This window comes from Bos taurus, chromosome 7, assembly GCF_002263795.3.
Source record: "Bos taurus isolate L1 Dominette 01449 registration number 42190680 breed Hereford chromosome 7, ARS-UCD2.0, whole genome shotgun sequence".
In the NCBI taxonomy this organism is placed as follows: domain Eukaryota; kingdom Metazoa; phylum Chordata; class Mammalia; order Artiodactyla; family Bovidae; genus Bos; species Bos taurus.
The window spans coordinates 27,405,883-27,431,521 of NC_037334.1; the positions used below are offsets into that span (position 1 = coordinate 27,405,883).

Consider the following 25,639-nt stretch of genomic DNA (forward strand, 5'->3'; position numbering starts at 1 on the left):
AAACTGAAGTTGAGTACAGGAGGCGTTCTGCAATCTGGAGCCTCCTCACTGGCATTCACCCTCTTGCCATGTTCTGTCCAGCCCTGTGCTCGGGCTGCCCAAGCCTTCTTTCAGGGTTCTGGCAAGCACTGGGCATCTTCCAGGATTTAGCTCTGGCTGGGGTCTCCTCCTACAGGAAGCCTTCCCCAGTCCTTTCTGTGCCCTGAGGACCAACCCTCCTTTACTTAATGATTCTCCCCAGTACCCTAAAAGGTACGACTGCCATGTGAACTGTATGCTTTAATATGGGGTTTAAGAATTATGAATGGGCTATTATTTGTTCACCTTTACTCTTAGACCGTAACCCCTGGAGGGCAGGGCCTGGGTATTATCTATCTCTGTATGGGACGTGGGGGTGGGGCCCGGGGAGGGGGGACTCTATTCATTTCATGTTCCTTATATCACAACTGAGGCCAGATATATTATTTCTAGCCCAGAACCCTTTTTTAACTACAAAGACCTTATAAATAGCAATAAGAAGCGATATACTCCACTGTGAATTCCTGGACTCAGGAAAACTGGCATGGGAAAGATCAGGGAACTTTTCTGCTGGAGGCTGGGTCATATTTGGCAAACTTAGACGAAAACTTTGGAAGGAAAGTTATGACCAACCTAGATAGCATATTCAAAAGCAGAGACATTACTTTGCCAACAAAGGTTTGTCTAGTCAAGGCTATGGTTTTTCCTGTGGTCATGTATGGATGTGAGAGTTGGACTGTGAAGAAGGCTGAGCGCTGAAGAATTGATGCTTTTGAACTGTGGTGTTGGAGAAGACTCTTGAGAGTCCCTTGGACTGCAAGGAGATCCAACCAGTCCATTCTGAAGGAGATCAGCCCTGGGATTTCTTTGGAAGGAATGATGCTAAAGCTGAAACTCCAGTACTTTGGCCACCTCATGCGAAGAGTTGACTCATTGGAAAAGCCTCTGATGCTGGGAGGGATTGGGGGCAGGAGGAGAAGGGGACGACAGAGGATGAGATGGCTGGATGGCATCACTGACTCGATGGACGTGAGTCCGACTGAACTCCGGGGGTTGGTGATGGACAGGGAGGCCTGGCGTGCTGCGATTCATGAGGTCGCGAAGAGTCGGACACGACTGAGCGACTGATCTGATCTGAGACTAAAACTAATCAGTAGCAGTTTCAGTGGGGCCATGCCCTGCCTTTCCAAGCCTGCCAGACAAAGATCTGACAAACGGAACCTGCAAATGTTGGGGGCAGAGAAGAAACATTCCCATTGAGGAAGCTTCAACCATTCCTTCCTCCCAAACTGGGTGAAAGGTAATGGAGTCAACCTTAGGAAGGGCAAATGAGCTGTCATACAGCTGGGAGGGGCTGCTACACCTTAAGTGGCTTTCCTTTAAGAGTTTAAAGGGCAATGCTTGGTTATTGCAGATTCTAAGAAACAGAAAGAGAACAGGACTGCTTTTCTTCATTTTGCACCTCTGAACTGGATTAAGGCTCAAGGAGAGGAATCAATGCTGTGACTTTCTAAGAGTAACCCAATGCATGGTTTCTGGGAGTGGCATCTTCACAAGGGATATTTATCATATTTCAGTGTCTTGATAAGAGCCTGACTTTCTCATCTCCACACCAGATCCTCCCTTCCACAGCATGTGTTTAAGCAGCACTGTACAGAGCTGCTCTCTGTCACATCAAAGTTGATTTTAGAAAACACATTCTGTTTTCATTTAAAAAAAAGCAGAGGAGGAGGAAATAAAGGAGTTTACATGAAGCTAGGTGGCACTGACAAGAGGAATAGTGGCAATTTTTGAAGATCAGGCATAGATTTCATCAGAAAAACTTGGACTCTCTACTTCTTGGGGTTAGTAATTTACATCATGTGTTGTGCTGTGCTTAGCCGCTCAGGAGTGTCTGACTCTTTGCGACCCCATGGACTGCAGCCCACCAGGCTCCTCTATCCATGGGGATTCTCCAGGCAAGAAAACTGGAGTGCGTTGCCATGCCCTGCTCCAGGGGATCTTCCTAACCCAGGGATGAAAGTCAGGTCTCCTGCATTGCAGGTAAATTCTTCACCAACTGAGCCACCAGTGAAGCCCAAGAATACTTAAGTGGGTAGCCTATCCCTTCTCAGGGGATCTTCCCAACCCAGGCATCAAACTGGGGTCTCCTGCATTGCAGGCAGATTCTTTACCAGCTGAACTACCAGGAAAGCCCAATTTACATCATAGCTGAGTAATTAAAGCTACCCTTTCACTTACTTTCATAAATGATTGCAAAAATTTCCAACCACCTACTTTGAAAATTTTATAAAATATAGTAGGCAGAAGAATGATTATCTACTCATAGCTCAGATGAGTATCTTTTTTCACCTGTATCTCTGTCCATTCCTCCCACTTCATATTTTTGTGCAACAAATAGCCACATTATCTTCACATCTGTAATTAATACATAGCTGTAAAAGATAAGCACTTTTTCAAAAAAGATAAACACAATACCAGTAACATTCAAAAAAGGATTAGTTAACTAATTGTAATCAACAAAAAACATGTGAAATCTAGCTGTTCTTCAGGGAAGGTTTTGGCATTACAAATTATTATTTTTTAGAATAAACACTTTATTATTTCAGGGTGGAAGACAATTTCTTTCTTTCTTTTCTTTTTTTGCCACGCTCTTCAGCGTGTAGGATCTTAGTTCCCTGACTAGGGATTGAACCTGTGCCCCCTGCAATGGAAGCACAGAGTCTTAACCACCGGACCGCCAGGGAAGTCTCTAGCATTATGAATTATTAAGGAAGAGTAGCAGAGCATGCTACCATAAAAGATGTCAATTTGGTATTATATAATGATTTTGAGCTACTTGTAGGTACCTGAAGAACAGCGAATTCCAGGAGGGGCTTTCTCTGAATGTCTCATGTCTGCCTGAAGACAGATTCTCCCAGAGGAACTCAATTGCCATAAATCTCCTCCCCAAGTCTCATCAACCAGGGAGGACTGACTTCATCAGAGAGGAGACTAGGAGCTTACACCACACCCAGACAAATTCTGTCACAATTATAACACCTCCCCTTTATTCTATGGGCCCTTCATCTTTCCTAAAAATCATTTACTCTCCCCCAGGAGGACTATATCCTCTCTCCTCTTTCTTTTTTAAGATGGTATTTAATCCTGAATTCTACAACCACCTGGAGTTACTCATTTTCCCCTGGGGAATCTCCCAGGTATACATGAATTCTACCTGTTAATAAACTTCTCTTTGCTTTTCTCTTGTTAACCTGTCTTGTATTATAGGTGTCTCAGAACCTATATATATATATATATATATATATATATATATATATAGCTATATATATATATATATAGCTAAGAACTCAGAAGGGTAGAGAGAAAATTATTTTTCTTGCTGTCCAGTATTTAGGACTGTAGGAACTGAATCATCTCTAAACAGAAATGGATATTTGAGCATCCAATATGGGATCTGGGAGAGTTCACATTTCTTGTATGAGTCCATGTGGCTGTTACCAGCTTGGCAGTAGAAGGAACCCACCTTGGTATCTTTACTTGCTAGGCGTACCTTTTCTCTTGGGAGCCTAGGTGCCCTGGCTACTCTGGGGAGAGTAAAAAACAGACGTGAAATTCCCTAATCTCAATATGTGGGCCAGATTAGGTTTTCTTGGGGGTGAAGGAAAAAAGATTCAAAATTACATGGGTTAACATGAACATAAACGAAAGTGAAGTCGCTCAGTCATTTCCGACTGTAATTATGAGCAAAGAGCATCCAACTGAATGAGCTACGGTAACTCTAGGTGGGACCATGGAGTCACGCCTGTAGCCTGCCTGCGCCTCATGCAGCAGCTGCTCCTCTCCAACCTCCCCCCGCTCACATCCAAAGGACAGCCTCGAGAGAAACCTGAGCAGAGCAGACACAGTTGGTGATGTGATAGTGCAGCTGCCATTTCCTCTGGCCCATCAACAGTAGGTGTCAGCGAAGCCTCGGGCTATCCTGGCACCGAGACTCTCTGGGCTTTCCCACACATGTGGTCCTCTGCCTTTGAGAATTTACAGCGTTAGGTCACACCTCCTGAGCACAGAAGAGTGTCAGTTCTGCACCATATAAAAAGCAAGCAGGATGTAGGTTTGAAACACAATCTGGAGCTCTAGGTGCAAACAGCAGCACTCTCAAAGCATTAGATTCTACCTCACACGGGTCAGAATGGCCATCATCAAAAAGAAAAAGGAACCCTTTTGCACTGTTGGTGGGAATGTAGACTGACACAGCCCCTGTGGAGAACAGTATGCAGGTTCCATAAAAAACTAGGACTAAAACTACTCTATGACCCAGCAATCTCACTACTTGGCACATACCCTGAGGAAACCATAATTGAAAAAGACACACACACCCCAGTGTTCACTGCAGCATTATTTGCAATAGTCAGGACATGGAAGCAACCTAGATGTCTATTGATAGATGAATAGACAAAGAAGTTGTGGTACATACATACAATGCAAAAAACTCAGCCATAAAAAGGAACGAATTTGAGTTGAACTGAGGTGGATGAACCTAGAGCTTGTTATACAGAGCGAAGTAAGTCAGAAAGAGACAAATATCGTATATTAATATATATGGAATCTAGATTAATCTATATATTAATCTATATACGGAATTCCACATATATATGTGTATATATATATGTGGAATCTAGAAAAATGGTTCTGATGAACCTACTGATACGTGAAGTAACTGAGGGTGTCTCTCCACCACAGCAAGGTCAAAGTCATCACTGTGTCAACCTCTCCGCGGGGACAACAGTAGGTGACTGGGTAGAAGGTGTCTTTGGAAACACAAGAGAAGAGAGATGTGAAAGAGGATGTGGGAGGGCTCTGGGTCCTCAAGGTTTTGCCTGGATCCTATTTTCTTTTAACTAGCTAATGGAACCCTGGGCTCAGGACACAAATATACAGACTAAAACAACACGTACCAAAACCAAGACCGAGAAGACAAATTAGGCTAAAAAATGTTTCTGTCCTCCAGGGTGTGTATTTTAGGTGTGCTTGAGCCATGCAGTTTCTGGTAAGATCAGTCTGTGAATTCTACAATTTAGCGGTTCTCAGAGTGGGACCTAAGGACCTTCTATCTCAGACCCATCTGTGGTTAGGGGAGGGTCTAACCACACGTTAACGTAAAAATGCACGTTCTTAGCCCACCTTCAGACCCCTTGAAGTCTTATAATCATTAAAATCTTGAAACTACTGAGCTGAGTGTCAACCAAGCCAAGATTACTGAGCCGAGTGGAAAACAACTGACTTTTTTTTTCTTTAAAACCAGCAATTGTATGATGAGGACTGGAAGAGAAGGGTTAATTTATCAGCACAAACAAGTACTTCTGGAAAAATAATCCCCCTTACCGAAGAATGTGTAATTATACTTTAGGAATGAAGTTTCTATGTTAGTTAAATGTACTATCTAAAACTCTTTGGTAGACACAATTACTGGTTGTTTTTCTTTTCCTTTTTTTTTTGCTTTGATTTATGGTTTAAAAAAAAAAAAAAGCAAAAATAAGATGGAGAAGCTCCATACAGTCAACAAAAACAAGACCAAGAGCTGACTGTGGCTCAGATCACGAACTCCTTATTGCCAAATTCAGAATTAAACTGAAGAAAGAAGGGAAAACCACTAGACCTTTCAGGTATGACCTAAATCAAATCCCTTACGATTATACAGTGGTAGTGACAAACAGACTGAAAGGATTAGATCTTACAGACAGAGTGCCTGAAGATCTATGAATAGAGGTTTGTAACATAGTACATTTCCAAGGCAAACCATTCAATATCACGGTAACCCAAGTCTATGCCCCAACCAGTAATGCTGAAGAAGCTGAAGTTGAACGGTTCTATGAAGACCTACAAGACCTTTTAGAACTAATGCCCAAAAAAGATGTCCTTTTCATTATAGGGGACTGGAATGCAAAAGTAGGAAGTCAAGAAACACCTGGAGTAACAGGCAAGTTTGGCCTTGGAATATGGAATGAAGCAGGGCAAAGGCTAATAGAGTTTTGCCAAGAAAATGCACTGGTCATAGCAAAAACCCTCTTCCAACAACACAAGAGAAGACTCTACACATGGACATCACCAGATGGTAAACACCGAAATCAGATTGATTATATTCTTTGCAGCCAAAGATGGAGAAGCTTTATGCAGTCAACAAAAACAAGACAAGGAGCTGACTATGGCTCAGATTATGAACTCCTTATTACCATTCAGACTTAAATTGAAGACAGTAGGGAAAACCACTAGACCATTCAGGTATGACCTAAATCAAATCCCTTATGATTATACAGTGGAAGTGAGAAATAGATTTAAGGGACTAGATTTGATAGACAGAGTGCCTGATGAACTATGGACTTAGGTTTGTGACACTGTACAGGAGACAGGGATCAAGACCATCCCCATGGAAAAGAAATGTAAAAAAGCAAAATGGCTGTCTGGGGAGTCCTTACAAATAGCTGTGAAAAGAAGAGAAGCGAAAAGCAAAGGAGAAAAGGAAAAATATAAGCATCTGAATGCAGAGTTCCAAAGAATAGCAAGAAGAGATAACAAAGCCTTCCTCAGTGATCAATGCAAAGAAATAGAGGAAAACAATAGAATGGGAAAGACTAGAGACCGCTTCAAGAAAATTAGAGATACCAAGGGAACATTTCATGCAAAGATGAGCTCAATAAAGGACAGAAATGGTATGGACCTAACAGAAGCAGAAGAAATTAAGAAGAGGTGACAAGAATACTCAGAAGAACTGTACAAAAAAGATCTTCACAACCAAGATAATCATGATGGTGTGATCACTCACCTAGAGCCAGACATCCTGGAATGTGAAGTCAAGTGGGCCTTAGAAAGCATCACTACGAACAAAGCTAGTGGGGGTGATGGAATTCCAGTGGCGCTATTTCAAATCTTGAAAGATGATGCTATGAAAGTGCTGCACTCAATATGCCAGCAAATTTGGAAAACTCAGCAGTGGCCACAGGACTGGAAAAGGTCAGTTTTCATTCCAATCCCAAAGAAAGGCAATGCCAAAGAATGCCCAAACTACTGCACAATTGCACTCATCTCACACGCTAGTAAAGTAATGCTCAAAATTCTCCAAGCCAGGCTTCAGCAATACGTGAACCATGAAATTCCAGATGTTCAAGCTGGTTTTAGAAAAGGCAGAGGAACCAGAGATCAAATTGCCAACATCTGCTGGATGATCGAAAAAGCAAGAGAATTCCAGAAAAACATCTATTTCTGCTTTATTGACTATGCCAAAGCCTTTGACTGTGTGGATCACAACAAACTGTGGAAAATTCTGAAAGAGATGGGAATACCAGACCACCTGACCTGCCTCTTGAGAAACCTGTATGCAGGTCAGGAAGCAACAGTGAGAACTGAACATGGAACAATAGACTGGTTCCAAATAGGAAAAGGAGTACGTCAAGGCTGTATATTGTCACCCTGCTTATTTAACTTATATGCAGAGTACATCATGAGAAACGGTGAGCTGGAAGAAGCACAAGCTGGAATCAAGATTGCCGGGAGAAATGTCAATAACCTTAGATATGCAGATGACACCACTCTTATGGCAGAAAGTGAAGAGGAACTAAAGAGCCTCTTGATGAAAGTGAAAGTGGAGAGTGAAAAAGTTGGCTTAAAGCTCAACATTCAGAAAACGAAGATCTGGTCCCATCACTTCATGGGAAATAGATGGGGAAACAGTGTCAGACTTTTTGGGGCTCCAAAATCACTGCAGATGGCGATTGCAGCCATGAAATTAAAAGATGCTTACTCCTTGGAAGAAAAATTATGACCAACCTAGATAGCATATTCAAAAGCAGAGACATTACCTTGCCAACTAAGGTCCATCTAGTCAAGGCTATGGTTTTTCCTGTGGTCATGTATGGATGTGAGAGTTGGACTGTGAAGAAGGCTGAACACTGAAGAATTGATGCTTTTGAACTGTGGTGTTGGAGAAGACTCTTGAGGGTCCCTTGGACTGCAAGGAGATCCAACCAGTCCATTCTGAAGGAGATCAGCCCTGGGATTTCTTTGGAAGGAATGATGCTAAAGCTGAAACTCCAGTACTTTGGCCACCTCATGCGAAGAGTTGACTCACTGGAAAAGCCTCTGATGCTGGGAGGGATTGGGGGCAGGAGGAGAAGGGGACGACAGAGGATGAGATGGCTGGATGGCATCACTGACTCGATGGACGTGAGTCTGAGTGAACTCCGGGGGTTGGTGATAGACAGGGAGGCCTGGCGTGCTGCGATTCATGGGGTCGCAAAGAGTCAGACACGACTGAGCGACTGAACTGAACTGAACTGAACACAATACAGGAGGCGGTGATCAAAACCATCCCCCCCACCCTCCAAAATGCAAAAAGGCAAATGGTTGTCTGAGGAGGTTTTACAAATACCTGAGAGAAGAGGAGAAGCAAAAAGCAAAGGAGAAAAGGAAAGATAAACCCTTCTGAATGCAGAGTTCCAAAGAATACCAAGGAGAGATAAGAAAGCCTTCTTAATTAAACAATACAAAGAAATAGAGTAAAACAACAGAATGGGAAAGACTAGAGATCTCTTCAAGGATGTTAGAGATATCAAGGGAACATTTCATGAAAAAATAGGCATAATAAAGGACAGAAATGGTATAGATCTAACAGTAGCAGAAGAGATTAAGAAAAGGTGACAAGAATACACAGAACTGTACAAAAAAGATCTTAATGACCCAGATAATCACGATGGTGTGATCACTCACCTAGAGCCAGACACTCTGGAATGTGAAGTCAAGTGGGCCTTAGGAAGCATCACTATGAACAAAGCTAGGGTGATGGAATTCCAGTTGGAGCTATTTCAAATCCTAAAAGATGCTGCACTCAATATGCCAGCAAATGTGGAAAACTCAGCAGTGGCCACGGGACTTGAAAAGGTCAGTTTTCATTCCAATCCCAAAGAAAGACAATGCCAAAGAATGTTCAAATTACTACACAATTGCACTCATCTCACATGCTAGCAAAGTAGTGCTCAAAATTCTCCAGGCTAGGTTTCAACAGTATGTGAACCAAGAACTTCCAGATTCTCAAGATGAATTTAGAAAAGGCAGAGGAACCAGAGATCAAACTGCCAACATCTGTTGGATGATAGAAAAAGCAAGAGAATTCCAAAAAAACATCTACTTCTGCTTCATTGACTACGCTAAAGCCTTTGACTGTGTGGATCGCAACAAACTGGAAAATTCTTAAAGGGATGGGAATACCAGGCCACCTTAACTGCCTCCTGAGAAATCTGTATGCAGGTCAAGAAGCAACAGTTAGAACCAGACACGGAACAATGGACTGGTTCCAAATTGGAAAAGGAGTATATCAAACCTGTATATTGTCACCCTGCTTATTTAACTTATATGCAGAGTACATCATGTGAAATGCCAACTGGATGAAGCACAAGCTAGAATCAAGACTGCCAGGAGAAATATCAATAACCTCAGATATGCAGATGACACCACCCTTACGGCAGAAAACGCAGAGGAACTTACTATAATCATAGATGTTGTTTGGGCTTCCCTTGAGGCTCAGCTGGTAAAGAATCCACCTGCTATGAGGGAGACCTGGGTTCGATCCCTGGGTTGGTAAGATCCCCTGGACAAGGGAAAGGCTACTCATTCCAGTATTCTGGCCTGGAGAATTTCATGGACTGTTAAGAGTCCATGGGGTTGCAGATCAGACATAAGTGACTTTCGCTAAGATATTGTTTAAAAGTTCTTTACATCTTAAATAGGGTTTTGAAGGAGCTTATTTCAAAATGATGACTGATGTAAATACTGAGGTAAGGAAGGCAGCTGAATATGAGATTAGGAGTTAATGGGTTAATATGGTAAATTTAAATCCAATAGCTTGACAATACATCAGGGAGACAAGTTATGAGCCTTTCTTCTGTCATGTAGATTTAGGCTGGATATTCTTACAGGCTTATCCTTTCGGAAGAATTTTAGAATCATTCTGTAATTAAAAAAAAAACACATTTATTTATTTGGCTGTGCTGGGTCTTAGTTGCGGCACAGGGGGTCTTTCAGTTACAGCATGAAAATTCTTAGTTGCCGCGTGTGGGATCTAGTTCCCTGATCAGGGATGGAATCGTTCTCCCTGCATTGTCTAGCCATTGGACCACCCTTAATGTTTCTTAAGAGAGTCACTGATATTCTGTTTGGTTGTACTGAATTTATAAATTTAAGGAATGAAGCTATCTTTATATAAAATGTGAAGGTTTCCTTTTAAAAGGAGGTAACCACTCCGTTTAAGTTGTCCCATTTAGTAGGTATAATTCCATGGACTGTATAGTCCATGGGGTTGCAAACAGTTGGACATGACTGAGTGACTTTCACTTTCACTTTAGTAGGTATATAGTTTTACTTTAAGTCCTAACATCTATTTCTGGGAGTTTTCAGCTCTCAGGGTCTTTTCTTCCTCCAGTTTACTTTTCAAATTAGCATTGTTAGAAAGTAATTGATTCTTTAAAAACATTTTATTGGCTTATAGTTGACTTAAAGGGCTTCCCTGACAGCTCAGCTGGTAAAAAGTCCACCTGCAATGCAGGAGACTATGGTTCAATGCCTGGGTCAGGAAGATCCTCAGGAGAAGGGATAGGCTACCCACTCCAGTATTATTGGGCTTCCCTGGTGGTTCAGTCTGTGAAGATTTGCCTACAATGCAGAAGACCTGCGTTTGATCCCTGGGTTGGGAAGATCCCCTGGACAAGGGAAAGACTATACCCACTCCAGTATTCTCGCCTGGAGAATTCCATGGACTCTAGAGTCCTTGAGGTCACAAAGAGTCAGACACAACTGAGCGACTTTCACTTTCACTATAGTTGACTTAAATGGTGTGTTAGTTTCTGCTGTTAATTTTTAAAATATTTCAGATACCACATGTATACCTGTGGTGAATTCATTTCGATATTTGGCAAAACTAATATTGTAAAGTTTAAAAATAAAATTAAATTAAAAAAATATTTCAGATAATTAACTTATTGAATATTCTTGTTTCTAAATTTGTTAGCTTACTTGATTTTAAACACTAAAATTAATTTTTACCTGTGCTCAGCATACAGAAGGTCCAACCTCCTGTGAGTTACACTGACCTAGTTCTTTATTGCTTTCATCCTCTAACATACTGGTCATGTTCCATTTCTTGAGAATGTTGACATCTTGGTCCTTCAAAGTCCAATGTTCAAGAGGGATGGCATCCAACAACTTGGCATTAAGTCCAGTGACCTTTATTTTCACTTCACAATTTCCCAGTGGCTCTGTAGAAAAGAATCTGCCTACAAAGCAGGAGATGTGGGCCAGATCCTTGGGTCAGGAAGATCCCCTGGAGGAGGATACAGCAACCCACTCAAGTACTCTGGCCTGAAAAATCCCATGGACAGAGGAGCCTGGTAGGCTACAGTCTAACAGGTTACAGAGAGTGGGACATGACTGGGCAGCCATGCACAGAATACAATAGAATAAACCACCACCAGTGTCTTGCTTTCAACATTATTCAGATTGTTCCATCCAGAAATTGAGGACATCTCTAACTTTCCACTCTCAGCCTGTTATCTCTCCAGTTTCCACCTCATGTACTTTTTGGCCTCACACAGACTACAGTCCTTGATATTTCCATGTTCTTCTAGTTGAATCAATCCCTTCTGGATTTATTTCTTGAAGCAGCTCAGACCACACATATATATACACACACATGACTGATCACCTTTAGTTTGCAGTTATGCCCATTCTTTTGCACAGCCATTCAGCACAACTACCCCAAGACCAGCTCTGCACACTGTTAAAGGGGGAGAACTCAGCCCTTATGCTGGACTGGTACATTTGTTGTCAGCTGGGCCCTTGCCAGTTCTCTCCTATTCCCTCAACTTGTGTGCCAAACATTCTGCAGGCTCTCAAGTCCCTAACCAAACACAGTTCATACCTTTGGATGAAACGGCTTACCTTATCACTGTGCTGAGTCAACTGAAAACTGAAGTATTCAGACAAGGGTATGTCTTCCCCTGACTACCATCACCTAAACTTCCATCTACTGCATCATACATTCCTCCAGTCGATGTCCAAGCCCACTTTCTGATACCTCTGGGCTTGTTCTATCAGGTATTCTATCTTTGGGCCACATCTTCATCTTTTCCTCTTTGCTGGTTCTTTCTCCTAATTTATATACAGGCTCACGAAGCTCTCTATCAAAAAAGCCAAAATCTTATTTAGTTCTCACTTCCTAAGGGTTACCTTCCTGTTTTTCCTTCAGTTCTCAGTCAAGGCTGTCAAAGCCAGTCCACCCATGCTGGGTCTGTTTCCACATTTCCCATTAACCCACTCGACTACAGTCTGGCCTCCATTCCCACTGCTTCACTAGTATTTCTCTGGCAGAGTTCACCAGCAATCTCTACATTGCTAAATGCCGGTGGCATGTAAGGAGCTCTCTCAGTGCTGCTGTTGGTGGCACCTCTCACTGTTGACTGTATCTTGAGATTTCCCTTCTCTTGTTTTTTCCTCCTGTTTCTACACCATTCTGTTTGTTTGCCTTTGCTTTATTTTCTGCTCTACTATTTATTCTCCATCACCTTTGCAGCCTCTTCTTTGACCTTTATTTCAACGCAGCATCATTCCTAGGTTCTCTCTTTGGTCCTCTTTGCTCCACTGGGAAATTCCATCCATTCCATCCACTGGGAAATTCCACCCACTGGATTTTAACTATCACTTCTATGCTGGCATTTCCCAGCTCTGTGTCCCAGCTCTGACCTTCTGGGGTATTTTCTGACACCAACAGCCAATTCTCTGATTCTCCAGATACCAACTGGATATCCAACAGTCCAGTTCAATTCTGGCACTAATGGCCCACAGTTGGATCCAATCTCATAGGTTAAGGACTTGACTGCCTCTGCTTCAGATGTCAGCTGCAAGTCCCAGGCCAAGTGGCTATAAATCAGAGGTTTCCAAGCTACCTCTCTCCTCCCCCATTCGGTTTGATACTTTGCTAGAATGGCTCATAGACCCCAGGGGAATGCTTAACTTACATTTACTACTTTATTATGCAAGACGACTCAAGGATAGCCAGATGGAAGAGTTGCATAAGGCAGGGTATGGGGGTGTGTGGACTTTTCATGTTCTCTCCGGTGCACTGCCCTTCTAGTATCTTGATGTGTTCATTCACCAATCAAGTGCATCAAATCTTATTATACTACTTAATCTCTTGGTGCCCTCCCCTCCCAGGAGGCCAGGGATGGGGCCAAAAGCTCCCAACCTCTAATCACCTGGCCTTGCTGGTGGCCAGCCCCACCCTGAGGCTATCTAGGTGTACTGCCCTAAACCATCTCATTAGCATAAACTCAGGTGTGATCAAAACGCATCATTATGAATAACAAGAGACACTCCTTCCTATCAGGAAATTCCAATTCTGGGACTCTATGCCAGAAACTGGGGATAAAGACCAAATATATTTATTACAGAACAAACCTCCACCCCAATCTCTCTTTTCCTATGTTCCATGGCTTAATTAACAGCATCACAATCCATGCAGCCTTCATGCAGAAAGAAGATAAGAGTCTCTCTACCTTCCTTCTTCTGTCAATCCAATCCATCACCTGGTTCTTCCGATTTTATCTCCTTGACATTTCTCAAACCTGTTCTCCCATTTTCCTACTAAATCAATCTCATTTGGATTGTTTCACAGACAGCTAATCCTTGCTTCCTATTTTGTTCTCCATCAAGTCTACTTTAAACCTTGCTACTGGACCTGAAAAACTAAAACTTGACTTTATCACATACCTGTGTGAACCTTTCAGTGACTCCCATGTCTTATAGGTAAGTCCAAGCTCCTTCTCATGGCATACAAGGTCATCCTCTGTGACCTTCCTTCAGTCCATTGTGTCTGCCCAGGTACTGCCACTGAATATATATTTTATGTTCTAGTAATATTAGTTCCCCATAATCACCAGACTGTTTCACATTACTCTGCATTCATCTAGGCTATTCTGTTTGGAATAAATGATCTCTCTAATTTTTTTTTTTTAGCTAACTAACTCCTATTCCTCCTTCAAAATTTGGGTATCACCATTTCTTCTAAGAAGGCTTTTATACAATCCCTGCACTGGGCTGGTTGGTTCTCCACTATTCTCTTAAAATGCCCGTACAATATTCTTATTTATCACAATAGGCTGAAGTTGGTATTTAGCGTCATGGTAAGATACTGCTCAAGTTATAGTGAAATCTGCTGTGATGTTCTTGAGGGCAAGGTCCACATCTACTATATCCTAATATTCCTATAACACACTATAGTGCTTGACGATAGTGTCAAGCACTTAACACAAAAACTGTGCTAAATTCCAACTACTGCTACAAATAAAAGTACTTTAAAGGATACAAAGTGTGTTAAACTGCTGTGTGTGTGTGTGTGTGTGTGTGTGTGTGTGTGTGTGTGTTAGTCAGTTGTCTCCGACTCTGGGACCCCATGGACTGTAGCCCGCCAAGCTCCTCTGTCCATGGAATTCTCAGGCAAGAATACAGGAGTGGGTTGCCATTCCCTTCTCCAAGGGATCTTCCTGACTCAGATACCAAGTCAATGACACCAGCTTACTCTTTCCAATTAAAATGCTGTTAATACTTACTAATTGGAAAGGATAAGCTAGTATCCTCGACTTCGTATCCGAGGAAAGGGCTTTTTAACTTTAAATTGTCTTTTGTATTCAAGTGCTATATATGATTACTTTCAGATTTGAAGTAGACCAGAGAAACCTGCAGTGCCACTGGTAATGAATTTGCTCCCCGTTTGTGTTATATAGGTTTTACATTGTTACTTGCTTAGACCTTTCTACTACAAGTTGTTCAGAAGGCATTGTGGTCCTGTCACCTGTAGCCAAAGGGCAAGCCAGTGTTGTCCAAAACCGACATGGATGCTGATGTGTATCTATAAATATGTGGGAGGGACTTGAGGTATGTTTCAGCGGCAGTCTGCCTTAGCCAAGTATAAGTTAACCAAAAAGAAGGAAAAAAAAAAAGAGGCCAAACCAAGTAAGAAAGCGAGGATTCTATTCTTATTCAAAACACTTTCCTCAGCGTGTTCAGTCTGATAGAATTCTTCACATAAAGGCTCCAGAAGAGCGCAGAGAAGTAGGGCAGTTTCTTCAAAGAACTCATACTCTTCAGGTTGGAAGGGATTGAACAAATCAGGTCACTCAGCCCTCTCTCTTTATAGAGGAGTTAATTGAAGACCAAAGAAAACAGCTTCCCCAAAGTTCAAAGAATCAACAGTATAGCCAAAGCCAGAAGCGAAGCACAGAGAGCCAAGCAGGGGAATTCTATTGGTAAATGGGGGCTCCAGGTCCTCCCCAGTTCTGCTTTCCTGCCCCGACCAGTCAACAGCCCAGCCACAGCAGACCCTAAGGATTCATCGAAAACACACATTTGAACTTCCAAGCCTGCCCTTGCTCACCCCTCGCCTGGAATAATTTTTCCCTTAGCTGAGGACAAATTCTTTCTTACCCATCAGCTGCATTTTAGACACCAGCACTTAGCTCAGCTCACCTCAAAAAAAAAAAAAAAAGGCCAGAAACAAAACCCGCAAACTTTTCAGAAGCCAGGCGTAGAAGAGAGATGGAAGTCTCCTTACTGTGGTGCCCCCAATTCCTTGACGAATCTATGTCTGGCACATGACACTCAAAGTCTCTAAGGGAGCTGTGTGGAGGTAATGAGCTATACCATTTCTATTAGCATTTGAGAATTATTGCGGAATTTTTATCACATAATATTGCTTGTGTGTGTGGGGTGTGTGTATGTGTGTGTGTATGTGTGTTCCACGCTCCTCTCACCAGACTGAGAGCTCCTAAAACTCTCACTCAGATGCACTGTCTACATCTCTCTCAGTCATGCATTCCCAGCACAGAGTACATGATTAAGAACGAGGTCCCATCTCACGCCGGTCAGAATGGCTGCTATCAAAAAGTCTACAAACAATAAATGCTGGAAAGGGTGTGGAGAAAAAGGAACCCTCTTACACTATTGGTGGGAATGCAAACTAGTACAGCCACTATGGAGAACAGTGTGGAGATTCCTTAAAAAACTGGAAATAAAACTGCCATACGACCCAGCAATCCCACTGCTAGGCATACACACCGAGGAAACCAGAATTGAAAGAGACATGTGTACCCCAACGTTCATCGCAGCACTGTTTACAATAGCCAGGACATGGAAGCAACCTAGATGTCCATCAGCAGACGAATGGATAAGAAAGCTGTGGTACATATACACAATGGAATATTACTCAGCTATTAAAAAGAATGCATTTGAATCATTTCTAATAAGGTAGATGAAACTGGAGCCTATTATACAGAGTGTAATAAGTCAGAAAGAAAAACACCAATACAGTATATTAACACATATATATGGAATTTAGAAAGATGGTAATGATGACCCTATATGCGAGAGAGCAAAAGAGACACAGATGTAAAGAACAGACTGTTGGACTCCGTGGGAGAAAGTAAGGGTGGGATGATTTGAGAGAATAGCACTGAAACATGTATATTATCATATGTAAAACAGATCGCCAGTCCAGGTTCGATGCATGAGGCAGGGTGCTCAGGGCTGGTGCACTGGGATGGCCCTGAGGGATGGGATGGGGAGGGAGGTGGGGGAGGGTTTCAGGATAGGGAACACATGTACACCCATGGCTGATTCATGTGCATGTACGGCAAAAGCCACCACAATATTGTAAAGTAATTAGCCTCCAATTAAAATTAAAAAAAAAAAAGAAATGCTTGCTTAATTACACTGAATTAGAGAAGAGTAGAGATATGTTACATAGAAGTTACCAAACAACACGAGATTCAAATCAGATCTGAGATATGCTATGATAAGGAATCCATTCCAACTCAAAAGCAAGAAAAGGGAATAACAAAATATGCTTGTTTTTAAGTAGGCTCCAGGACTGGTAGGTAGTAGACCAGTCGGCTCACAGATATTAACTAGCAGGTAATTAGAATGGGAAAAAAACAAGAACAGAAAAATGGAAAGCCTCACAAGCTTCATAGCTAATTGATTGCTATCATATGGGAAAGGCATGAGTCATGCCTTGAATACACCAGTGGGAAAGTCCATCTGGTATAAACTGAGGATATGGGGAGTGGACCTGAGAAAATATAATGTGTATACAAATTCCCACAGTGTGTAACGAAGCAGAAGAGAGAACAAGATGATTGTGATAGCTGAGCCTTTTGCTTACGTCACTGTCTATATACACTGAAGAAGATTTTAGAACAGAACAGTAAGTAGAACATTTTACTGTTTTCATAATGAGGTTACAAAGTCATAAGCCTAAATTGGGTGTAGAAATTGGTTTGTAAGTCTCATCAGAAATTCCGACTTATTATTTTATAGTCACATCTTTTTGGATCAAAAATGATCTTATCCATAGACTGGTTTAAAGGTGTTTAAACTATTCTTATTCACCAAATTTGGTTTCAGGCTGTTTCCCAAAGTTGAATTCATTTTCAAAGAAAGAGGATTTGCCAACCTTATGACTATTCAAAGAATGAGCTCCAGGCTCTGAAAGTAACTTCACAAAAATTTCAAAAAGATTCTGTGCAATTGCAGAATTTTTACAAAAGTTCTTGGTCCCTTCGGCAATTATTTAAAAAAATTCACATGGTTTTAAAAACAAAATCGGTCACATTACTTCACAGAAACACTATGTACTTCTGCAAAGAAGAACCTAAGCATGGTTTTTAAAAATCGGAATCTGAATGACTGCTATGCAAATCACCATGTGAAGCTGGAACTGAAACAATAAAGTTTCAGGTCTACATAGTCAGGTCTGAGCTCAGATAGAGACAAAAGAATCCAGAAAGGCACCTGTGTCTGACAGTACACAGAGCACTGGCTCCCACCTGGCAGCTACAGGTGCTCTCTCTACTCTGTCCTCTAAAAGACCATTAGAAATCCTTTCAGTGTTAGAACTGTAGAAAGGAAGGAAATGAGAAAGAAAGGAAATGAGTCTTGGTTTTATAGTTGAGAAAGCAGACCTATAAAAGTTAACAAATCTAAACTGGGCTGCACAGATACCTAATGGAAGCCACTTTGTCTTCTGCATTTTTTGCTCTTCCCAACTCTAGTGAGCCTGTAGAATTAATGATTTTAGGAGCCTGGCTCAGATTAGACTGCCTATATTTGAATTCTGGCTCCAACATTTCAACAGCTATTATAAACTTGGGCAAGTCACTGTGTCTCTGTTATGCATAAAAATGTGATGGTAACTGTCCCTTCCATTGTACATGTATATATATACAAGTACTTTGAAAAGGATCTAGCATATAACAATAATATTATCTCATCTCATCTAAATATATCAGCTGCTATATTTGATATACATTTTCTGGAGCTACCTAGTTTCTTCTTTGAAAGAAATCTCAAAAAAAAAATATTCCTTTCCTTTACTCTTTTTTGTATGGGGAAAGGCCCCATCTTCATCTTGGTGACTGCCATGACACAGCACAGTGCCCAATACACAGAACTCCTTAATAAATGTCAGCTGACAACATGAGCAAATCTCTCTGGTCCTTATCAACTGTTAAAATATTGCCTTTCTCCTGGCTCATATACCATTTATTATTCTCTCATCTCAGGTTCTGTTGAGAAGTATGACATGTGGTGATTTCAGAATTTGAATTTAGAAAATGTGTTGTGATTCTTTGTATATAACAATTTCAGAAAAGATTCTGATCAAATCAGGAAAAAATATAAGCTATCTACCAGGTTCATGTCAAAACTAGTTCAACTTCAGATGAGCGGAAGGGGAAGAGGGAGGGGAAAAAACATTCTTGACAGTTTGCATAGGCTCTCAGAGGACCACCTTACATGTTATACAAACATTTAAGTTGTTAAGATCAAATGAGGAACCATTTTCCTATGAATTACAGAAACAGTACAGTGATAATAAAACTTGTCATGATGAATAGTTTTCCTTCACTGTTGACATGGCAACTCAACTCACAATGCAGCTTTTATAGCTCTACACATTAGATGTTTCAAAATAATCTGTAGGATCATAAGATAACTGTTTTCAGATAATAATCCTTAACAGTAAAAGACACAAAAATTAGAGTATTCTGAGTTCTTCCCATTTTTTAACTCATTGAACAGGATGCAAGACACAATTTGAAAAATCTAGAAGGTAATAAACATGGATATAATCATAAACCTGACATACACAGACTTTAAGAAAACACCAACACTTGTACAGAGATTAGCATCTCCATTAGGGAAGGAGAGGCATGTCAGCCACCCAGCTTCAGTGACAAGACACAGAACAGCACCGGGAGAGACAAGGAGGAGCATCTTTCAGGAGAGAAGGGGGAGATTAGACAGGTCAGTGGTGAAGTACCATTTGTTTTTTCATCTTTTCAGTATGACTCAATCTTCCTCTCGTCTTTCTAAAGCTCTTCTATTCTCTCCCCATCTGCTTACTCATTGCCTCCAATGTCACATTTCCATTTCTCCATTTCTGGTCTCTGCTCTGCTCTTGTCTCGTCACTACTGTGACTTTTATCTAGTTGTTCACGAGGTAGTCCAGATTTCTTGCTGCTTCATTTGACCAGAAGTCTTTCTAGGCTCATCCAGGTAGGACAGAGGCAAAGAAAAGATTAGAAGATGAACTGGTAACTTGAGGATAGGTCAGTAGGACATCAACTCTTCCATCTAACACTCCAAGTCTACCTGGCTAAGGCAAACCTCTGTTCTCATGGATTTATTTATTCATCAATATTTAAACTCTGTATGTCATCTTGCTCACGCTCAGTCACTAAGCTGTGTCTGACTCTTTTCGACCTCATGGATTGTAGCCTGCCAGGTTCTTCTGTCCATGGGATTTCCCAGGCAAAAATACTGGAGTAGGGTGCCATTTCCTTCTCCAGGGGATCTTCCCAACCCAGGGATGGAACCTGTGTCTCCTGCATTGGCAGGCGGGTTCTTTACCTCTGAGCCACCAGAGAAGCCCAGGTCACCTAGATAATTAATTATTCTGCAAAGAAGTTTGGGAAAAGTTGCTCATGAGAATAATGGCTGCTGTTTATTGAGCTCTCTTACGGTGTACAGTCCAGATACTGTAGGATCACACTTAATCCTCCTGACAACCTCATGAGGTGCTTCATTGTGCCAAGTACAGCACACTTAAGAGTCATACTGGGAGGTGGCTATTCTAAAGAAAAAGAAAAATCAACAAAAAAACTTGACTCTGGCTTTAAATGACAATAGCATAAGAACAAAATCCAAAGGGACTTCTCTGGTGGTCCAGAGGATAAGACTCCATGTTTCCAGTGCAAGGGGAACAGGTTCGATCCCTGGTCAAGGAATTAGATCCCACATGCTGAAACTAAAGATTCTGAGGCCCCAACTAAAAAAGAGAGCCTGTATGTTGCAACTACAAGATCTTGCATGCCGAAACGATCAGTGATCTCAAGTGCCGCAAATAAGAGCCAGCAGCACAGCCAAATAAATAAACAAAATACATTATTAAAAAAAAAAAAAAGAACAAAACCTGAACTCTTGGCAAGTGGTTACCTTTGAGACAAGGAACAGGAACTGTCAAGTAGAAGAGAGGAGGAATACTTTCACTTTTCATTTTATACCTATCTATACTGTTTTAATTTTTTAGCTTTTAAATATGTTAGCACATATGGGGGAACGCTATAGTCTTGTTTAAAAATCTCTTCTTTGTAAATTTCATCATTAAAAATAATCCAGTAATAAATGTTACCTGCAAAATTTTAAGAGATTGCAAAAACAGGTCCCAAGTATGACAGCCTGAGTTAACTTTTTAACACTGTCGTTTGGGGTAAGTTTTCAAAATCGTAAGTATTAATGTCACTCAGTTAACAATGCAACAGATACCTGTTATGTTATTAAGTGTAAGGTACTGACATATCTTTAAGGTGCTTACAGTCTTGTTCCCCTGCTATGTGGAAGCACTTTCTCTTACATCTAACCACGGGCCCTCATACACTGCTAGTGGGCATGTAACATGGTGTAGCTGCTTCAGTAGTCTGCCAGTTCCTCAAAAAGTTAAAACACAGAGTTACAATATGATCCAGTAATCACATTTCTAGGTACATGCTTGAGAGAAATGAAAACATATATCCACAGAAAGACTTTCACACAAGTATTCAAGGCAGCATTACACATTATGTTCATGAACAGGTGGACATACAGACAAATGGTCTATCCACACAGTGGAATACTATTCGGGAACGAAAAGGAATGGGCCACTGACACATGCTACTTCATGGATGAACCTCAAAAACATGATATTAAGTGAAAGAAGCAGACACGAGAGGTCACAAATTACATGTGACTCTATTTGTATGAAAAGCTCAGAAACAGGAAATTTAGAGAGACAGAAAATAGTGGGGCTGGGGATGAACTTTAACTATTTTTAAAACTACAATTTATGTCGTGCTAATGGTAGTTAGTATAAATGGGCCCAATGGCTCTTAAAGGGGAAGTGTGTGAAAATGTTCTAAAACCTGGTTATAGTGATGGCGCACCACTCAGTCAAGTTATTACAAGTCACTGAATTGTCTACTTGACACAGGTAAATTTTATGATGTGTAAAATATGCCTCAATAAAGCTGTTAAAAATCACCAGCATCTTTGGTCATCGTGTCCCATCGTGAATGTGGGAACCTCTAGTATGTGTGGAGTGACCAATGAGAACATATGAATTAGTTTATTAATAAATTAGGGACTGGAGTTTAAGTTGGTTCTGCTTCTCTTCTAAGGGTAAATAATCAAATTTAGGCATAGATAAAAATACCCTCTTTTCTTTAAGGAGTAAGAAGTCACTTTAAGTCACTCAAGTGGTGGTGGAGGAGTTTCTCCTGAGGACCTGTGCTTTATGGCACTTGAAAACGTGTAAAATGCCTAAAGCTGGGCACTTAAAGAATTAGGAAGATGCTGAAGGACAAGTCTACTGAAAATTTAGCTAATGGAAACAACTCAGCAGTTTAAAGATGAGGAGCCATGAGGCAGAGCTTCCCCACCAGCATCTCTTACAAGCGTCCTATAATAATAAATCTATTAATATTGCTTATCAAAGGAAAAAAGATGAGGAGCCATGCAGAAAAGCTCAGAACCAGGACGCAGGATGTATAATCAACGGGTCAGAGAGAAATGCACTGATAATAGCTGTGTGCGTGTGTGTGCACTCAGTCTTGTCCAATTCTGTGACGCCATGGCAAGAATATTGGCGTGGGTTTCCATTTCCTTCTCCAAGGAATCTTCTTAACCCAGGGATCAAACCGCGTCTATTGTGTATCCTTCATTGGCAGGCGGAATTTTTTACCCCGAGCCATCTGGGAAGCCCTGATAGTAGATGGGAGAACACCAAATCAGTAAGCAACATGGAAATGAGCTTGCAGGCCACTGAAGAGTTATGGCGTGGGATCCTTTTAGCATAAATTAACGACCAAGCTGCCAAGTTGGATTCGTGGAAATGTTTAGTGGCTATCATGAGTGCCAGATAAGTCTAGTTGATGGAACAGAGGCTTACTTAACAGGACTGGCACCTGTGACTGTTAGAACTAGGTCTTTTGAATTTTGACTATTTTGTTTAAGTACATTTTATGTCACGCTTCTTCCCCACCCCACAGCATGTCCCAGACCTTCAACAGCAAGCACTACCACATGGTTTCTGGAACACTAACCATTTCAGGAGAATCCCATGGACGGAGGAGGCTGGTGGGCCACAGTCCACAGGGTCGCAAACAGCTGGACACGACGGAGCGACTTCACTCACTTACTCACAACCATTTCAGGAACTAGGTGAAATGAGTTTCTGACGTTTCCCAGTTAAACCTCAAAGTAAACCTATATGAAACAGCTGACTTTATTTATTTTTTGTCGTGCCATGGGGTTTGCTGGATTTCCGACCAAGGACTGAACCCGTGCTCTGGGGCAGTGGAAGCTTGGAGTTCTAACCACGGACTGCCAGGGAATTCCCACAGCTGACTTTATTATTCTTTATATAACAAAGCTTGGAGGTGCTAAGTAACACCTCCAGGGTCACATTCGTAGAAGACAAGAAAGTCATATTTCAAATCCTCGTTTTCTAGAGCCTGCGTTCTTAATCTTTTTCTGTACTGCCTTGACAAATTAGCAATTTCTAATGACATTTAGCCATGGAGCTGATTTGGGTCATTAAATTTCTTTTCAAAACAGTTCAAACTAAAACACTGTTTATTTTTCTCCATTTTTTCAAACTCCTCAATTAAGCACTGTACCTTAATATAATTTAAATATTTTCTAATATGTTATAATTTTTTCCTCTTATCCAGAAGTTTATATTAAAAAGTACCATGGATATCCTGTCAGAGTTACCTGAAAATTAGAATTAAAAAAGAAAAAAAATATACACACCTATGGGAAGATATATAATATACAGATAATTATAGAGATTTTCTTACTAAATAGGCACTTTCAAAGTCTGGAGTTAAGAAAGCACTAAGAAATCAAGCTACATTCAATAAGTATTCATCTTTACTCCTCTTGCTTCCAATGCAAGATCAAGCCCCAACTGCAACCCTTCTGTTTGTCAAGTACCCACAAGGACAATGTAATTGGAAGATAAATACCTTCACTACAGGTAATTTATTTTTACTTGAATTCACTATTTAAAGTATATGTCGCAAATAATTATTATTTCTTGATAATCCCAGAGAACTTCCTTTTAAGGTAAAAATGCTTGTATTGCATACTTCCCTGGTGGCTCAGAGGTTAAAGAGTCTTCCTGCAATGCGGGAGATCCAGGTTCAATTCCTGGGTGGGGAAGATCCCCTGGAGAAGGAAACGGCAACCCACTCCAGTATTCTCGCCTGGAGAATCCCATGGATGGAGGAGCCTGGTAGGCTACAGTCCACAGGGTCGAAAAGAGTCGGACACGACTGAGCAAATTCACTTTTTCTTTCATTTACCTTCTCTTTCTCCACGTATAAGAAACTGAATAAATTTCTAGAATTATTATGTCCTAAGGTATTAAAGCTTACATGTTTAAAATTCAAACTGCAGGGAATTCCCTGGCGGTCCAATATTTAAGAATTCACCTGTCAATGCAGGGGACACAGGTTAGATCCCTGCTCGTGTGGGCATGCCAAGGCACAGCTAAGCCCACTGCTTTAGAGCCTGTGCTCTGCAACGAGAGAACCCACTACTGCAATGAGAAGCCTGCACATTGCAACTAGGGAGCAGCCCCTGCACGCCATAACTAGAGAAAGCCTGCAGCTACAAAGACCCAGTGCAGCCAAAAATAAATCAACAGCTGTGTACTAAAAAAATTAGTATTAAAAAAACCAAATTGTATCACAAGTATATATGTGATATAATTCATTATTTGAAATATGAATCAACTGCCCAGAATTCTGTATTAGTTTTAGATACTTTTTGAAATTCATTAAAAGTAACTTAGATCCATCAGAGACTTTAAGACATAAAAGTGTATCTAAAAAAGTTAGTCTATGTTAGAAATATCTATGTATTGTGAACATGAAAGAAATCAAGAATGAAAAAGATAAAGCAGAGAAAAACTAGGCTCTCAAAAAGAAATATGTAGCGAAAACTACCAATTCTTGGTTAAAAAAAGGGGGAGTGTTATTTTTTAAGTCAAATATGTATTTTGGTGGTAAGCAAATGTGCAGTCTCACTTCTAGCACAAAGATGAATAAATAAGCCACAGCTCTCAGGCAAGTAATTGCTGCTATGGCTGCTAAATCGCTTCAGTTGTGTCCGACTCTGTGCGACCCCACAGATGGCAGCCCACCAGGCTCCCCCGTCCCTGGGATTCTCCAGGCAAGAACACTGGAGTGGGTTGCCATTTCCTTCTCCAATGCATGAAAGTGAAAAGTGAAAGTTAAGACGCTCAGTCCTGTCTGACTCTTAGCGACCCCATGGACTGCAGCCCACCAGGCTCCTCCGTCCATGGGCTTTTCCAGGCAAGAGTACTGGAGTGGGGTGCCATTGCCTTCTCCGCAGGCAAGTAAAGGTATCTAAAAATTCTCCTGCTACTGACAGAAAATTTGATTAAAAGTATAATTTCCCCTGAGATAGTCAAACTGAAAGTCAGCTATAAGCATATTACATACCTTAAGTAGGTGGGATGGGTCTTAGCCTTCATAGTTCATCAACAGATAGTTACTGAAAGTGATTATTTGCCAAGTTCTTTGAGAAATTCAATACAAAAAAAATGTGACTGGAGTTTGCAATTTATTTGGGGACAGTTAACTAAGGTACACTGGACTAGTGTCTGAATTAATACATGTTAACAAAGCAGTACTCTGTACATACTAAATGTTATGTAAACATTAACTATTAATAAAAATTAATAACAGTAGCAGCTCACGTCTCTGGGCTGACCACATACATACAAAGCGAGCACTGGTAAGAAAGAGGAGAGTGTGGCCAGTGATAGGAGAGGCTTTAAATGAAGGAAAGCTTGAGCTGATTTACAGAAGTATCTTAAGAGAAAGAAGAGAGCACACTGCTTGAGCAAAGTAATAGAGCTGAGGAGGCAGGAAGGATGAGGAAGCTTGATTCAGTACTA

At 41.1% G+C, this 25,639-nt stretch overlaps 1 protein-coding gene and 1 non-coding gene across 5 annotated transcripts in view; both read right to left on the reverse strand.

Annotated features, from left to right (window-relative positions):
• Positions 1-25,639, reverse strand: part of GRAMD2B (GRAM domain containing 2B) — a 119,449-nt gene that overhangs the window by 47,849 nt on the left and 45,961 nt on the right. The window lies entirely within an intron of this gene.
• MIR2458 (microRNA mir-2458) lies at positions 14,627-14,693 on the reverse strand. Its single transcript, NR_031214.1, has one exon. It is a non-coding gene; the product is annotated as a microRNA mir-2458 (primary transcript).